General features: G+C 37.7%; 1 long non-coding RNA gene across 1 annotated transcript in view; it reads left to right on the top strand.

Annotated features, from left to right (window-relative positions):
• Window positions 1-18805, top strand: part of LOC119529969 — a 53030-nt gene extending 34225 nt beyond the window's left edge. Inside the window, exons 2-3 of the long non-coding RNA XR_005215983.1 lie at window positions 4243-4573; window positions 18654-18805. This is a non-coding gene — a long non-coding RNA (uncharacterized LOC119529969). The remainder of the gene's footprint in view (window positions 1-4242; window positions 4574-18653) is intronic.
• The last annotated feature ends 287 nt before the right edge of the window (window positions 18806-19092 follow it).

Below are 19092 nucleotides of genomic sequence, written 5' to 3'. Positions count from 1 at the left end.
GTTCCCAAACCAAAGACAATGATATTTTTAAGGCAAAATGTAAAAAGATACGGTCATATATCATTACTTTACATGATAAATAAACCTATAAATTAATAGATACTTAGATTAAATGAAATTAAACTTCACTTTACCTGTACTGAGAAAAGTCCATGGCCTAATGGGATGGTGGGAGGAGAGTGGTGAGGAGGAGAGATACATGGAGTGATGCTTGGAAGGAGAGCCCCCTCCAATAGAACATCAGGCACTTGATGTTCTTTCTCTTTTCTGCCTCTTTTCAACTTGCACTGCAAGTTCTGACACACTCTTTGTCACCTTCACTAAAAACGTATCCAGTAAGGACTGCTTCTGTCTTCTTTTCAGAATTTCTCAAAAATGTGAAATTGTTTTGTCATTCAATAAATTCACATTTCTGCTTATCAGAGCTTTGTCTGGAAGGCACTTCTCCACAAAATTTTGAACTTCTGCCCATTTTGCACACATTTCTTTTATCAAGGAACTGGGGACATCCTCCCTTATCTCTTCCTCATCTGAGGAATTCTCTTCAGCCACCTCTTGTTGCTTTTCCTTCTGTGGTTCCTGCAGCTCCTCAATGCTGAGCTCTTCGTGATGCTCCTCCACTAACTCCTCAACATAAGCCTTTTTTTAAATCACTTCTTTATCCCTAATAATGATGGAGACCATTGTTCTAGACATACTATATTCCCTAGCAAGATCAGTAATGTGAATACTGCTCTCACATTTGCCTATTATTTCCTTTTTTTGCTCAATGGTGATGCAAAGTAATTTTCTTCTCTGCTCAGTGTGATCACTGCTCATTTTCTTAGGACCCATGATGAGAAAAAAAAAGCACAAAAATACAAAAACTGACCACAGAAGCTAAAATAAGACTGCAATAGGATGTGCACAGGGCAAGAGCTACTGCATGACTAATGTGTTACCCTTTGTTTTGGCTGGAAAGAATAGCAAGTCATGAGGCAACCAACACATAGAGAACCAAACAAATGACGAGTACCAGGATAAACCTTTCATGTCAAAATGTATTGCATAGAAATTTGATGAGTCTCAAAGCAGTCAAGTACAGACGTACCACTGTACAGATTTCTATTTAGGCTGATGGTGAAAGTTTGGAAATGGATTGTGGTGATAGAAGTACATTAACGTGAGTATAATCAACAGCACTGAACTGTATAGGTGAATGTGGTTAAAAGAGAATACTTCAGGATGTATATATTACTAAAATAAAAATTAGAAGATAAAACATAGACACAGTTAACCCTATTGTAGACAATGGACCATAGGTAATAGTACAATCATAAGACTGTTCCTTCATGAATTTTAACAAATATATGATACTAATAAAAGGTGGTAATAATAGGGTGGTATATGTGAAAAAAAATTCCTAATGTAAATAATGGGAAATAGATAGAATCATTTTAATAATCTTTAATCATTTGTAACAAATGTAACAACTGTCACAAAAGCACAATTTCTTTTAAAAGGTGCTATCCTCAATAGTAACAAATGTTCTACACCAATTCAAGGTGTTGTTGGTGGGCTGATATACATGAATTCTGTATTTTATGCATTATTGTTTTGTAAACTCACAATTTCTCTAATAAAAAAATGCATAGATACATGCATACATGAAAATATTTCCATCATTTCAAAAAACAACCCTATAAATTTTAAGCCTTAAATTCATTCCTTATCCCCACATCATCCCCTAGTAACTTATATTCTAGATTCTGAGTCTATAAGTTTGCTTATTTTAATTATTTCATATCCGGTGAGGTAATAAAATATTCATCTTTTTGTTGGCTTATTTCACTCAACAGGATGTCTTCAAGTTTCATCCATGTTGTCATATGCAATAGGACTCCATTACTTTTTATGGCTGAATAATATTCCATTTTATGTATATGCCACATTGTGTTTCTCCATTCATTAGTTGATGAACATTTGGGTTCCTTCCAAATTTGGCAATTATGAATAATTCCACTATGGATATTGGTGTGCAAATATTTGTTTGAGTCCCTGCTTCAGATTCCTCTGAATATATATCTAGTAGTTGGATTGCAGGGTCATGTGGTAATCCTCTACTTAACTTTCTCAGAAACCACCAAACTGTCTTCCACAGCAGATGCACCATTTTACATTGCCAACAGCAATGAATGAGTATTCCTAGTTCTCTGCATCCTCTTCAACACCTGTAATTTTCTGTTTTATTTTTAATAAAAGACATTACAATGGGTATGAAATGGTATCTCCTTGTGGTTTTGATTTGCATGTCTCTGTTGGCTAATGATGTTGGGCATCCTTTCATGTGCTTTCTGGTCATTTGTATATCTTCTTTATAGAGATCTCTTTTCAAGTCTTTTGATCTTTTTATTGTATTGTTTATATTTTAGTTGTTAAGTTGAAGGATTTCTTTATATATTCTGGATATTAAACCTTTATCAGGCATGTGGTTTCCAAATATTTTCTCCCATGGTGTAGATTGTCATTTTACTTTCATAATAAAGTCATTTGAGGTGAAAATGTTTTTAATTTTGATGAGATCCCTTTCATCTATTTTTCATTTTTTTTTTTTTTTTTTTTTTTTGCTTGTAAAGTTTAGGAATCCATTGCCAAACACAGGATCCTGAATATGCTTCCCTATATTTTCTTCTAGGAGTTTGATAGTTTCTTCCTCTTATATTTTGGTCTTTGATGCTCTTTGAGTTGATTTTTACATAAAGTGTTAGGTAGGGATTATCCTACTACTTTTTGCAAATTGAAATCCAGCACCATTTGTTGAAGAGCATATTTTTTCCCAATTGAGTGGTCTTTGCCCGCTTGTCCAAACTGAATTTGCCATAAATGTGAGGGTTGATTTCTGAGTTCCTAATTCAGTTTTACTGGTCTATATGTCTGCCCTTGTGCCAATACCATGGTCTTTTGATTACTGTGGATTTGTAATAAGTTTTAAGATTAAGAACTGCAAGTCCTCTAACTTTATACATCTTTTTTGAGATGGCTGTCTCTATTAGGAGCCCCTTACCCTTCTATATATATTTGATGATTGGCTTTTCCATTTCTGCAAAGAAGGTTTTGGAATTTCGATTGGGATTGTGTTGAGTCTATAAATTGCTTTGGGTAGGATTGACATCTTAATAATCAGCCTTCCAATATTTGGTCTGTCTGAGAGGACAAACCTGAGACATGTCTCCCCAGCTCAGTCTCTCAGACTTCCAAATTATAGATTTACACTGAGATGTATACACCCAAGTATGCACACAGGGCTACTCTGCTCTTCTAGAACAGAGCCAGGGACCCACAATGGGAGCACAAGCTGCCTTCACCCATCTTTGAGAGGGTGTGGAAGACAAGTCATCAAGGGCACCAGAAGCTTCCTCTATGGCTTTGTAAAGTGTGTTTGCCTGGTTAATATAGCCCTTTAACTGCTTTCCATAGTTTTGAGGAAGGTTACTGTTTTAGTTTCCTAGGCTGCTTAAACAAATACCGTGAATAGGTTAGGTCTCTCCCCATTTTTCTGCTGTACATACAGCTTCAAACATCCAAAGTTACTGTCTTTAAAATTCCTTTGCCACCTTTGCCCCAGGGGTGTTCAAACAATGGTCACCCAGTAATCTGAAGTAGCTGATCAAAGGTAAATATCTTGGATTAGATACCACCTCCTTGGAGTTTGGAGGACTAGTTCTGTATGTCCCACCCTGGCACCAGCAAACTAAGCCAAGAACAAGAGCTCCAGTCCCCACTACTCAGCCACAAGGCTGGGGGAAGAATGGCAGCTGATGCATGGAGGGTGAAGCTCACTGGACTTCATCACAGTTGTCAGTCTCTTCCTCTCTCTCCTCCTTGGATGCCGCACAGGTTTCCCCTAGTCTCTAGAGTTTCAGTGTGGTTGATTCAAACAGTTCCTGCCAGTTCAGTAGTTGTTTTGGTATAGGTACTGATTCCTGGATCTACATACTCTGCTATCTTTCCACAATCCTCTTCTTAATTTTTATTTCTGTTTTGTTACATTATCATCCATTCAAAAAATATTTATTGATCATTTATGTGCTCAGTACTTGAGAAGTCAAGTTTAATATGGTAGGTTTTACCTTCAGAGAGCCCATATTCTGGTGGGAAAGACAGACGATTGTATTGAAAGGCTAAACTCATTTAAAATTATTCCTCTCTAAGGAGATAGGGTATGATTCAAATGATAAAGAAAGTAAATTCTCTTTTCTGCAGGTATCTGTGGCAAAACAAAGTAGAAAAGTTTTCCATCTTACAACCTCTGCAGTTTGGAGCTACAGAAGTGTGAGACCTTGCATACACCAAGGTGAATCTATAGCTAAGAAGAAACATAAAGAAGTTCATTATACCATGTTTATAAACAAAAAGAAACCTGATATGTTTTGTCCAGAAAACAGAGAAGCAAAGAAATGAAGAGAGTTTTGAATGACATTTGGGGACCACATTGCACAGCAGGAGTCCGGATCCTATAGAGAAGGTAGCCAGAAATTCCTGGGAAGTAGGACAAAAAGTACTTATTTAATAAATGGAGATATAACATTCAATGGTAAGTTGTGTTGCTTGGATATAACCACTCTTCCTTGTCCTAATCTTCAGTGAAACCTTGCTGTGGAGGTTGAGTTTCACATCTGCATCAACAGACTGCAGAGAAAAGTTAACATATGAATTTTGGATATTCAGGGGAATACCTACAACCCTGTCATACATTTTAGTGAATATGCTTCTCAAGGGGGAAAATGTATTACATAACTATTGGAAACTGAATACTTAAAAAAAAATCAATCCATTTAAATATGGTAATACTATAGTTCTTATTATATCTATATGAGGCAGGAAGGAATAAGAGTTTCATTTTCTAACAAGAGTAATTTGGTGGTCATGTGGTGGTCCTTGAACTTTTATGGAAATAATAATAAAAATTCCAGCTCCAATTGTTTTTACAATGAAATAAAAATATTGACTCATAGGAGTATATTTCCAGAGTTATAGCAGGATTTGGAAAAATCAATCACTCAGCTTTTCTTTGAATCAGCTTTAGACTAAGGTTAAGGTTTGTTCTTCTTATAGTTGGAGTCATTGATGTTACAAACTTCTTGGTTCAGTCCAGTTGAAGAGAAAACGCTTTGATTGCAGCAGTCCAAGAAGATGTCCTAAGATTTATCCTATTTGACTTGGCTGGGTTAAATGGCCACCTCTAAACCAATGCCCATGTCCAAGGAAGAGGAAATGTGATTGGTTTAGCCCAACCAGGACCTGACACTATTGTTGGAAGTTAATGGAGTGTATGGGTGCTGTGAAAAATGGGGAAGAATGACAAAGGGATGCTAAGCAGACAGATAAGTATGTCTACCAGGGTTTACATGAGGAAAAGATTCCTTGAACATTGCATAATTCTTGTAACCATGCAGGCTCACTTGGAATACTATCATGTGCTGCTACATATAACACCTGAAAGAATTTCAACAGCCTGAAGGTGGTTTGTGATCCAAATAAACTCTTAACTATACTAAATATCCTCCACCTCTTTTTTTCAGCAGTTTTATAACATCATAAATATTGCTGTCTCTGGATACTGCTAATGAGTTCTATAAAAGAATTTTTAGCCCATAATCATCACTGTTCAGCATTCTCCTTTTAGGCAACAATAATTAGGTTGTTTAATGTGACTGTGTTAAAATACCTAAGGACTCAATAGCTGTTTGAAAAATTAAAATAATCGACATTTCCTTATATTAGAGCATAAGAGACAACAAGGCTTTTGTTTTTGTGGTTGTTTTGTTGCTTTTTGCTTCTTTTCTTTAGGTTTTTCAGCATTGAAATAACAGTATACCGGTGTACTACCAATGACAGGTTTTTGCCACCCTATATCATATATGGAAGAATGTGTTAAAATTGCAACCCCAATTTTTTTTCAGATGATGATATTAAAGCAAAACTTCAAGTTAGAGTACATTATATATCATCCATGGATCAAAGCTACTTACTGAAATAAGTGGGGAGGGAGGCAAAGAACGCAAATAAATCTCACCAACCACTTTAAGTTTTGGAAAGTTAATTATAAACTTACATGATATTACAATTCTTTATTAAGTTTAGAAAAATGCCTGTCAGATTATACACAAAAGCCTGTCAGATGTGCCATTAACATTCTTTTCCACTGGAATGCATTACAGCCTGTATCTTAGTGACAAGAAATTCTAGTACCATTAGGGCAAGATAATTTATAGAGATAAATAATTTATGGTTTGTTCTCCCTCTTATAAAAGGATCTTAAAGAATGAGAGCTATTTTCCTTCTCTCACTCGCCCGTTTGAAATGGATTTGAGTCCCAGAGGCAGAAAGAATCTCTTGCCTTTGGGCCAGATATAGGAGACTTTGAATTACATTGTCACAAATGGAAAGGTATGGTTCTGGAATTAGTAGCATAATTAAGGTGAAAGGGCCTAGCCCAGTAGAAACTTTCTCTGAGATGAAGGCCAGTGATAGGTGTTTTCTTTACTTTAGTTTTGATTTCATTTTCATGAAGGTGGTAGAGCGGGTGTGAGGTGGATTTCCTCACAAAACATGGAGAAATATGGAAGTAACTGAGAGCTGATAGAACTATGAGGGGTGGCATGTAGAGACTTGGAGAGATGGAGAATCCTAAGAACCATGGCCTTGGTACTTAGCCAGGGGAATCTATGCTAATGCATCACAAGGAAGGTTGGACTGGTTCACATCTGAATGATTATATGGCTCAGAAAATTAGCATTTGGCAACAACTTAGTGTACAGGAAAAAAAGTTCTTTCTTCAATTTTTTATGTATAACTATGCTCCACAGTTTTTTGTGTGACCCAAGGAAGGGGAAATATCCCTCAAAATATGACAAATTGAATTTCTTACCATCTTTGCTAAGAAGTCATAGAGTAAGATTCTATTTGATTTAGCAAAATAGGGGTACCATGACCTTCCCTATGCCTTTCTTATACTTGTGGGTGAAAATGAAAGCCTTTATTTTAAATTACCCTTTGATCAGTACTACTCAAGTGACATGAAGAATTAAAATATCATGTTTCCAAATATTAAAGTGATTTCCTTCTAAATTTGGGAGGTAGAATTTCTTAGCTGAAATGTCTCTGTAAGCATTAAAACCCCCTCTAACATAAAAAAAAAACTGAGATGAAGATACAATTTATTATTTCAAGATAAATACATTAATCACAGACTCAAGTAAGGGCTACCTTTAGAACCCTTGGCTTCAAAGAAGCTTTTAGAGTCACTGAGAAAGCAAATAGGTATGTATAAAGTAGCCATAGCACAGAAATATCTGTCTGCCTCAAATAACATTTTTTCTGTAAATGCAGACATCTACAGAAACCAAGCTGCCTACTTCGAGTTATGATAAAGACAAAGCAATGGCAGAAGGCTAAAGTTAACTATAGAAACATTGTTGTGGATTGAATCATGTCCCCTACAAAACACACGTTCATGTCTCAACACATGGTCCCGTGGGTGTGAACCCCTTTGTAAATAGGACCTGTAACGGTGTTATAGTTAAGGTGTGCCCAAACTGAATTAGGATGGGCCTTAATCCAATATGTCCGAAATATTTATAAGCAAAGGAAATTGGACATGGAAAAGAGAAGCCATATGAAGGAACCAGATCTGGAATTCAATGGAACCTGGAAGGAAAGGGGAAGATGCCACCATATGCATTTGTCACATGATGGAAAAGTCAAGAAACTCCAATGACTGCCAGCCAGGAAGATACCAATCCCAGGGGAAAGAAAGCCTTCTAGCCTCTGAAACCATGCATCAATAAATTCCTGTTCTTAATTCAACTCATAGTATGGTATTTGTTTAGCATCTAGGAAACTAATAACATTTTTGGTTTTGGAAAGAGGGGTGCTGCCATGACAATGTGGAAAGAGCTTTGGAATTAGATTCTATAGAGGAAAGAAAAATTGTGAGATCCTTGATAGAAAAAGCCTAGATTGTTTTGAACATACCATTGGTAGAAATAAGGTCTTGTAGTAGTTTAACTGCTAAAACAAAAATAATACAATACAAATTGGCTTAACAATAGGAATTTATTGACTAACAGTTTCAAAGGCTAAAAATCTTGCTTCTTCCCAGGATAGGTATCTTCTGACTAGCTGGCAGTCTTTGGAGTTCCTGGATTTTCTGTCACATGGCAATGCACATGGTATAGTCTTCTTTTCTCACAGGTTCTTTTGAATTCCAGCTTCATGTTATTCCCAATGGTTCTCTCTCTTTGGCCTTCTCTATAAGACCTCCAGTAATAGGATTAATACTCATCTTGATCGATTTGAGCCACAGCTTAACTAAAGCAACCTCTTCAAAACATCCCATTTATATTGGGTTCACACCCAAAGAATGGACTAATATGAAGAATATCTTTTTCTGGGGTACATAACCCTTTGGACCCCTAAATACATGTTATTCCCAAATGCAAAATTCATTCATTCTATCGCAGCATCCCACAAGCCTTAAGCCATTTTTGAACAATGCTAAATCCAAGTCTCACATAATCAGTTCTGGGTGCAGTTGGTCCTTCGGGCAAATTCCTCTGTTTATAGACATGTAAAACCTAGGATAAAAGTTATCTATTTCCAATACATATAGGCATAGGGTAAACATTCCTATTCTAGAAGGGAGAAACCAGAAGGAAAACAGGAATTACAGGTCCCCAACAAGTCCTAAACCTAGCAGGGAAAACTCCATTAGATTTAATGGAGTCTGAGAATTATCTATAGATCTATGTTTTGTCCTCCTGGCTTGATGAAGCAGCAACCTCACACCTTCTAAGTGCTTGAAAAGTGATCATGCTCTCTCTGAACACTGAGTGAAGTCACCACCCTCTCCAAGCACTGGGGTGGTGGCAGTCTTCCTCCAAAATGTAGTGCAAAGCTTGCCCTTCCAAGCAACAGAGCACAAGGTCTACCCTATCTAATAGCAAGGGTAGACCCACCCTTTCTATGGGTAGGCATGTTTTCTTGGCCTGAGAATCTCTGCAGCCCAGATTTTTCTTTCATGATTCTGCCCTTGAAGTCATTCCTCCTTCAATTTGTCCTTTTTCGGAACCCTTCAGTCAAAGTTGCCAGTGGTTCTATTCATATGAATTTTGCAAAATCCTTGTCAGCTTTGCACATAGTTCAAGGGGGTCCAAACCATCAGACAATAGAACTTTCCACAGATTCTTCCTGGTAATTGCATTTCCAAGACTGGCTACCACTGAAATGGTTGACTGCTTCCATATTCAGCCACACTTTCTTTTTTTTTTAATATTTATTGAGATTATTCACATACAACTATCTAAAGATCCAAAGTGTACAATCAGTTGCCCATGGTACTATCATATCACCACAATTAATTTTTTTCAATTTTTAGAACACTTTCATTGCTCCAGAAAATAAATAAAGACAAAAAAAGGAAACTCAAATCCTCCTGTACCCCTAACCACCCCCCGCCTACATTATTGATTCATAGTTTTGGTATAAAACATTTGTTACTGTTGATGAAAGAATGTTAAAATACTACTAACTGTAGTATATAGTTTGCAATAGGTATATATTTTTTCCATATATGCCCCTCTATTATTAACTTCTAGTTATAGTGTCATACATTTGTTCTACTTTGTGAGAGAGATTTCTAATATTTGTACAGTTAATCACGGACATTGTCCACCACAAGGTTCACTGTTTTATACTTTCCCATCTTTTAACCTCCAACTTCCCTTCTGGTGACATACATGACTCTGAGCTTACCCTTTCCACCACCTTCACACACCATTCAGCACTGTTAGCTATTCTCACAACATGCTACCATCACCTTTGTCCATCTCCAAACATTTAAGTTCACCCTACTTGAACTTTCTGCTCATAATAAACAACTGCTCCCCATTCTTTAGCCTCATTCTATATCCTCGTAACTTATATTCATGTCTATGAGTTTGCATATTATAATTAGTTCATACAAGTAAGACCCTGCAATATTTGTCTTTATGTGTCTGTCTTATTTCACTCATATAGTGCCCTCAAGGTTTCTTCATCAACCCAGTTTCTTAAGAGCTTTGTTCACACACCATACATTCCGTCCTAAGTAAACAATCATTGGTTCCCTCTATAGTCATGTATTTATGTTTTCAGCACCATCACCACTATCTATATAAGGGTATCTCCATTTCTTTCTCAAAGAAGGAGGAAAAGTCAAAGAAGGTAGAGAGACAAAAGAAAAAGAAAAAAGAGAGAGAAAACAATGAAAAAACATGACAGCTAGAAAGCAACAAAAGGAAAGATAACATTAATCTAAAGTAGAAAAAGGGTCAGACAACACCACCAATGCCAGGAGTCCCATACCCTTCCCCTATTCTGCCCCCCGTATGCATTTAGCTTTGGTGAATTGCTTTGTTACATTACAGAAAGCATAATACAATGTTTCTGTTAATTATAGTCTCTAGTTTGCATTGATTGTATTTTCCAAATACCACCCTATTTTTTAACACCTTGCAATGTTGACATTCATTTGTTAAAACATATTTGTACCTTTTATTGCAATAATTGAGCACCCTAGGTTTCACCGAGTTATACAGTCCCATTCTTTATCTTTCATCTTTCATTCTGGTGTCCTGCATGGTCCTAACCTTCCTCTTTCAACCACATTCACACTCATCTTTGTTCAATGTACTTACATTGCTGTGCTACCATCTCCCAAAATTGTTTTTCAAGACTCTCACTCCATCTTTTCCTTTCTGTCTGCAGTGCTTCCTTTGGTATTTCCTATAGAGCATGTATCTTGTTCACAAACTCTGTCGTTGTCTGTTTCTCAGAGAATATTTTAAGCTCTCCCACAAATTTGAAGGACAGTTTTGCTGGATATAAGATTCTTGGTTGGCAGTTTTTCTCTTTTAGTATTTTAAATATATCACCCCACTTCCTTCTTGCCTCCATGGTTTCTATTGAGAAATCCACACATAGTCTTATCAAGCTTTCTTTGTATGTGATGGATCTCTTTTCTCTTGCTACTTTCAGGTTTCTATATCTCTGATGTTTGATAATCTGATTATTAAGTTTCTTGGCATAGGCCTATTCAGATCTATTCTGTTTGGTGTATGCTGCACTTCTTGGATCCATAATTTTATGTCTTTCATAAGAGATGGGAAATTTTCATTGATTATTTCCTCTATTATTGTTTCTGCCCCTTTTCCCTTCTCTTCTCTTTCTGGGACACCCATGACATGTACATTCCTGCTTTTTGTTTTGTCCTTAAGTTCCCAGAGATGTTGCTCAAATTTTTCCATTCTTTTCTCTATCTGCTCTTTTGTGTGTAGGATTTCAGGTGTCTTGTTCTCCAGTTCCTGAGTGCTTTCTTCTCCCTCTTGAGATCTGCTGTTGTATGTTTCCATTGCGTCTTTCATCTCTTGTGTTGTGCCTTTCATTTCCATAGATTCCGCCAGTTGTTTTTTTGAACTTTTGATTTCTACCTTATGTATGCCCAGTGTTTTCATTATATATTTCATCTCTTTTCACATATCTTCCCTAAACTTTTTGAATTGATTTAGTATTAGTTGCTTAAATTCCTGTATCTCAGTTGAAGTGGTAAGTTTGTTCCTTTGACTGGGCCATGACTTCATTTTTCGTAGTGTAGGTTGTAGTTTTCTGTTGTCTAGGCATCTGGTTTCCTCGGTTACCCCAATCAGGTTTTCCCAGACCAAAACAGGCTCAGGTCCCAGTAGGAAGAAATATTCAGTATCCAGTGTCCCTGAGGGTATGTCTTAGAAAATTGGTACACCCTGTGAGGCCTCAAGTCACTGTGATTTTCTGCCCAGCAGGTGGCGCCTGTCAGCCTGTAGCTCCAGACTGGTGTAAGGAGGTGTGGCCCATGGGTGTTTTCCCTCAGGCTCTGGGGTTTGGTTTTGAATGGAAGGTGGGTAGTAGAGCTAGACTCCACCTCTTTCCTCTTGGGGAAGACAGACCCCCTAGGGAGAGGTCATTAGCATTTGAATGGTCTCTGCCTGTGCTATCTCCACCCTTGTCTGTGTCAGAGCACTGGGAACTTAAATGACTGAGGCTTTCTCCACTGAGCCAAAAAAGGGACAGAAAGCCCCCTTCAGGGCCAGTCCATGGCCACCCTCTGGCTCTCCAAAGTCAGTTGTCACCAAAGCCTCTGTCTGCTTGTTTAGGATTCATATCTTGTATTGAGCAGACCACACTTGTTAATGAAAACCCCAGTTGGAGCTGAGCTGAGCTATACTTGCTTACTCAGAGAAACCTACTTTCCAGCACTGTGAGGCTTTGCAGTTCAGGCCATGAAGGGAGAGGGCTCCCAGCTTGGATCCACAGTTTTTACTTACAGATTTTATGCTGTGATCTCTGGCATTCCTCCCAATTCAGGCTGGTGTATGATGAGTGGACAGTCACATTTGTCCCCCCACAGTTATTCCAGATTATTTACTAGTTGATCCTGGTTGTTTATTAGCCATTCCAGGGGGACAAACTAGCTTCCACCCCTCTCCATGTCACCATCTTCTTCTGTCCCACCCACACTTTCTTTTGCAAAGAGATATCAAGTTAAACCCTCATATGGAATCCTGTTCTCTGGAAATTCACTTCCTAAAAGCTCAAGGAGGTCCCTGCTAGAACCACTTCTGGCCTTAGTCTCAGAGCACAATATCTGGATATGACTAGAATTTTCAAAATCATCAATTGCTTGTTCTTTTGTCCTTAAGAATTTAATTCTCAGCTTATCCCTTTCTTCTCACATTTTACTATAAGCTGCAAGGAGAATCCAGGCTGCACCTTCTGCACTTAGCTTGGAAATCTCCTCAGCTATACATTCAAGGTCATTGCTTTCAAATTCTGCCTTTCATCCAACAACAGAGCTCAATTTTGCCAAGTTCTCTGGCACTCTCAAAGAAAGATTGCCGTTCTTCCAGTTTCCAGTAACTTGTTCATCATTTCCTTCTAAAACCTCACTGGAATTACCTTTAACCTCCATATTTCTAACATTCTGTTCATAATTAATTATTGATTCTCTAAGATGGCAAAAGCATTATCTATAGTTCTTACCCATTCTCACAATTCTTCCAGCCTCTACCCCATACCAAAGCCACTTATTCATGTTTCAGTATTTGTAGTAGCAGCACCTCACTTTCCATACCAAAAACTGTATTCATTTCCTAGCTACTAAAACTAGTACCATACAATGGGTTAGCTTAAAAACAGGAATTTATTGACTCACAGTTTCAGAGGCTAGAAGGTTTGAGTCCTCTTGGGGATGGTATCTGCTGGCTGGCAGGCACTCTTTGGGGTTCCTGGTTTTTCTATCACATGACGATGTATATGGTGGTGTCTTTTCCTTTTTTTTCCATGTTTCACTGACTTGCAACAACTAACTGCTCCCCATGGTTTCTTTCTATGTGGCCTTACATTAAAAGCCTTCAGTAATTGGATTAAGATCCATCCTGATTAAATTGGGTCACACTTTATCTAAAAAACCTCAGGCAAAGTTCCTATTTCCAATGGGTTTATACTCACGGGAGCAGATGATGATTGTTTTTCTGGGATACATAATCCCAAGCCACCACAGTTGTTAAAAGTTTATTTGGTGAGGTGGTAGAAGGAAATGATGACTGTGTCGTTGGAAATTGGAAGAAAGGTGATCTCTTTTCTAAAGTGGCTGAGAGATTGGTGAAATTGAGTTCTGATGCTGAATGGAAGGAAAACTTGAAAGAGATGAACTTTGATATTTAGCTGAGGAGATTTCCAAGCTAAGTGTGGAAGACGCATCCTGGTTTCTCCTTGTAGCTTAGAGTGAAATGACAGACAAAAGAAATAAACTGATGATTAAAGTGTTAAGCACAGGGAAACTAGCAATTAAAAATTTGGAAAATTCTTGGCCTATCCGATAGTATGCTCTGAGGCTGGAGCCAGAGTGGCTATATCAGGGGCCTTCTTGAGCTTCCAGGAAGTGAGTCTCCAGAAAACAAAGCACCATATTAGGGTTTAACTGAACAGCCCTTTGCTAAAGAGATTGTGGCTGAACATGGATGCAGTCAACCGTTTCAGTGGAAGCAGTACCTTTGGAATGCTCTATTATCTGATGATCTGGACCCTCTGGAACTACATGCAAAACCTGCAATATTTTTGCAAAATTTGTATGAGCAGAATCACTGCCATTCCTGACTGAAAGGACAGGAAAGGGACCAATTGAAGGAAGAATGACTTCAAAGGCAGAACAATTGAAGCAAAAATCTGGACCAAAAAATTTTCAGCCAAGAGATTAGGCACATGTGTGGAAAGAGTGGGCCTACCCTAGTGCTTGGAAAGAGAAGGGCATCTGCCCAGGCACTTGGTGAGGGGTGGGAGGGGGGACTTGTAAATGTCAGACAGAGTGCCACTACTCTAATGCTCTGAAATGGTGGGGCCTGGTTCTTATGTTCATAGAGATCCTGGTCACCATTCTGACACTCAGAGGGTGGGGCCTTCACCCCAGTGCAGAGATAGCATGGCTTCTGAGCAAAGTGCTTGGAAAGGGTGGGGCTACTGCTCCATCAGGCAGGAAGATAAAGAATCAAGTCACTGATGACTTTCAGATATTAAAATCTAGTGGAGTTTGCCCTGTTGGGTTTAAGACTTTTTGGGGACACATGACCACTATTTTCCTTCCTGCTGGAATCAGAATGTTTATCCTATGCCTGTTCCACTACTGTATATTGGAAGCAGATAGCTTGTTTTCTGGGTTTCACAGGTCCACAAAGGAAATTTGTCCCAGGATGGACCATGCCACCCATAACTGATTTCGTTGAGACTTTGTACTTAGCACTGTTACTGAAATGACTTAAGGCTTTGGGGATGCTATAGTGGAATGAATGTATTTTACAAATGAGAAGAACATTCTTTTTTGGGTCCAGAGGGCAGACTGTTAGGAATTGAATCAGGTTTCCCACAAAAAACATATTCAGGTCTAAACCTCTAGTCCTGTGGGTGTGAACTCATTTGTAAATAGGTTTCTTTAGATATTATTAGTAAAGGTGTGTCCAAACTGAATTATTGTGGGCCTTAATCCAATATGGCTGAAGCTGTTATAAGCAAAGAAATTGGACACAGAAGAAGAATCCACAGGGAGCAGCCAGAAGCTGAAAGTCAGTGGGAACTGAAGAGAAAGAAGAAGATGCTACCACATCCATTGCCATGTGATAGAAAACAGAAGGAATCACAAAGATTACCAGCTAGCCAGAAGATACTAGTCCTGGGAGGAATCTAGCTGTCTAACCTCTGAAATCATGCACTCATAAATTCCTATTATTGAGCTAACCCATTGAATGGTATTTATTTCAGCAACTAGGAAACCAATAAAAATATTATACATCTCCAGTTTCTCCATAGGTTAGCAAGAGAATTTGGGTCTAAAGAAGATAATCACATTGCAGGGAATCACATCCTTGGCAGTCTTTAGATGGTGTTTTTCTATTTACTATTTTGTGTACTTGGTCATTAAAATTTCAAAGCATCTTTTCAAATGTAGCAAAGTTTCAAAATTATTTTATAAGATGTAAAAGGAATATGAAAAGCAAATCTTGATTATTAATCTTAAAATCCCCTAGTAGAATAACAGGATGATTGCCAGTCTTTTACTTATCATTCCTAACCTAGATTTTATTCAGGTATACAGTTTTGTGTTCACATTATTGGATATAATTCTATTACTTATAGGGGTAATACTAACTTACTCAATTTGGCCTCACAATATATAAAAAGGAAAACATTGTATGCTGAAAGTTTTGAAAGAGCTGGTTTTTTAAAAAGCCTACTATGTGCCAGGCACTGAATGTTTAAATATTTAACCACAATAGTGTTAGGTATAACATCATTTTATAACAGAGTAAACGGGACCCTGAAAGTTTAAGCAACCCAGAACTAGTAAGCGACAATCCAAGGACTTCAATTAGATATGACTCACTACTAAAACCATATGTGATAAGCTGTTCTATAAATAAATGCACAATAAACTCACAGTACTGAGGAATAAGATAGCATTCTCAATTTCTGAGTTGTTTATGCGATCCACTGCAAGGGTCAGTTCTCACACATGCTCCTTTCTACAATTTCTCATCATTAATTCATTCATCACATATTAGTTGAATTCCTCATCTGTGCTAGGCAACTGATGTTGGAGATACAGTGGTAAAAATGTCAGATGTAGTCCCTGTTCTTATGAAATTTTTAGTGATTATTTCCTAATATCATAGTTGGGGAAGACCAACAGTAACCAATTTGTGCAATACAACTTATCAAATTCTTTAATGAATGAGTAAGCAGTTCAATATATGCAATGAGGAAAAGAAGTTAAACGATGAAATAAAATTTCTGGATCAAGATGTCACTCAGCACACAAATGCTGAAGTCTCTCTGCCCGGTGTTCAACATATGGTAATCCCTGTGGGGAAGAAGGATGGTGCTCTGAATGGCTTAAGGTTAAAACTGTGAGGGTGTGGAAATGCTTAGTGAAGGAAAACAAGGAAGGGGTAAAGCTACAAACTACAAAGTACAGCTGAGTTGATTATTTTATGGCCACATCATCTTTATTTATATGCATAATTGGGATAGATATTACATGTCCATGAGATGCAGGGATACTTTTACAAAGATTATCAACCAACTCTGCCTTTGACCCAATTTTAAATCTCGTAATGATGGACAGGAACTTTGGAATTAACTGAGCTCTCCTCAGTAACATCATTAAATGATATAAAAATCCAGAAGGGCAATAAAAGATCACTTCTCTGATTAAAGAAATGATTGAAGTTAGAGTTTTTATTCCCTCTAACTCCCCTTTTTACCAGTCCTGTCTAGCCAGTATGCAAGCCAGACAGTTCTTGAAGATTAACATTAGATTATTAAGGATTAAACATGGTGAATCCTCTGGTTCATTCAGTTTATCTGAAAAAGTAAAGACTATATAGGAATGGAACAGAAAAAGAGGGATTTGAAAGCTGCTATGAACCTGGCTAAGGCCTTTCATTTTCAATTCCAATTTTGGAGTCCAGCCAGGAGCAATCTGTATTTTCCTAGATTAGAATGCAGCATAGATTTTTGGTTTTGCCACAGATAAATTTTAATTAACTAGTATATTGCAATATTATGTTGAAGTGAGAGTTGAAAACCTTCATGAATAAGCTGGTCCCCTAAACTGATGACATCATGTTAGTTGTTTCCTCAGAGAAGGAAATCTCATATGTAGTTAAGGAATGTGCTTACCCTCATGGCTGACAGAGGCTGGCTGTTAAATTCAGGTCCAGCCTGGTCTTTGGAATTAGCAAGGAGTTCAGTGACTTGCAGGATTTTTGGGGTTGATTCTGGTAAAATCAGTTTGCTCTTCTAGAAATCCTATTGGCCCCTAATGACAGAGTCACCAGAAAGAAATCTGAAGTTGAACTGGGCTCTGAGACTGAAAAAGCATGAAAAGAGTTACAGAGTGGTATCACAAGCAGCCCTACTGATCCCTTATGACCCAACTATTTAAATTATATCAGAAAGATCTGCCACCAGAAAATACAAAGATTAGAACTTTTACAAAAACTTGAGTAAGGCTACACAGCAGAGGCCTTTCAGGTTTTAGGCTTTTGCTGCTAATTCTAGCTTATTTGAAAGAAAATTGGTGCCTTGTTATTGTATGTTAATCCAAACTTCACCCACCTTAGAAGGGGTCAGATAAATCTAAGACCGGAAATATCATCCATCACTTAGATGATGTTAGCAAAGCCCTCTAAAAGGAACAGATCATCTCAAAATTTCATTCACACAGTGGAAGTGATGTTTTTAAGAGCAGCATGAGGGTGGGGAAGGGCTCAGTGAAGGATACCACAAAAAGGAGCAAATTGTCCCACTGCCCATAGATCTTATGATAGATACCTCTGAGGAACTCCGTGCCCCCATTACTGTGTAGTTTCAACCTTATTTTCTCCCATTTGAGGAAAGTAGACTTCCTGATCACGTGTGGGGGTTCCCAATTTCAGGACCATACTGATGTTTGGAAATTAGCCACAACTTGCCTAGCAGTTGGTAAAACCTTGATGACAGAGAGCAAAGGCAAGTTCACATAATGGGCACAGCTGAGAATTGTTTATTTAAAATGGAAGAAGAATTAGGATCTGGATCTCTGAAGGGTATGTGAATATTCAGACTCTTGGGCAGTAGCCAAAAGCCTTGCTGTATGGTCAAGAAAATGGGACCTAGACAACTGAACAATAAATATACCCTGAAAGGAGCATTAAGTTATAGAATTCTCTATGGGAATTTAGAGGGAAAATTGAGTTTTGTCATGCAGATGCCCACACATAAAAAAACTACAAGTAAAAAAGGGTATTAGCCTAATTAGATACCAGAGTGAGCTTATGGATTTATGAATAATAGGGCAGGTAGGAACTCAAGGCATGCACTCATGGGCTGACAGTTGTCATGTGCTTTTACACTTGATTAAATGACTGTGATAAGAAACTACAACCAAGGAGCACAAGAAAGGAATCAATATCTGCAAAACTGATTACTTTAGACCTTGTGCTAAAAATGGGTTTTAACTAGGATTGACACAGATCTTATTCTGGACTTCTCTTTTCCTCCATCAGAAACAATCTTGGAGAAAACAAAAGCCTGGAAGAGCAAATTTTCCATCATTTCAGACCACCTGAATATATGTCTTCTGATGCAAGTATGTGTTTTACTGCTATTAATGAACAAAAATGGAGTACGAAACATAATAGTATATGTATCTACCATGTTCCTTATCCTCTTCAAAACAGTAGTCACTAAAAATTGGAATGGGAAATTAAAATACTTTTTATTCAATAAAGGCAATGGTAAAACCTTGGAAGTTTAGCCTAGATGTTTAAATTATTGTTCCTCATATTGACTAAGAGGAGAAGTAAGGCAGGGACTCCACTAAAAAGGCTTCTAGGGATGATGAAGAAAACAATTACACAGCTTTATACTTTTCTCAACTAACGTTTTTTTTTATTTTGCCTTATCCAGGTCTATTGCTGTGTTTACACTTATATATACCAAAGA

Source organism: Choloepus didactylus, chromosome 3 (assembly GCF_015220235.1).
Source record: "Choloepus didactylus isolate mChoDid1 chromosome 3, mChoDid1.pri, whole genome shotgun sequence".
In the NCBI taxonomy this organism is placed as follows: Eukaryota; Metazoa; Chordata; class Mammalia; order Pilosa; family Megalonychidae; genus Choloepus; species Choloepus didactylus.
Note: the sequence above shows the minus strand (reverse complement) of the source record. Positions and strands in the feature narration are given on the sequence as shown.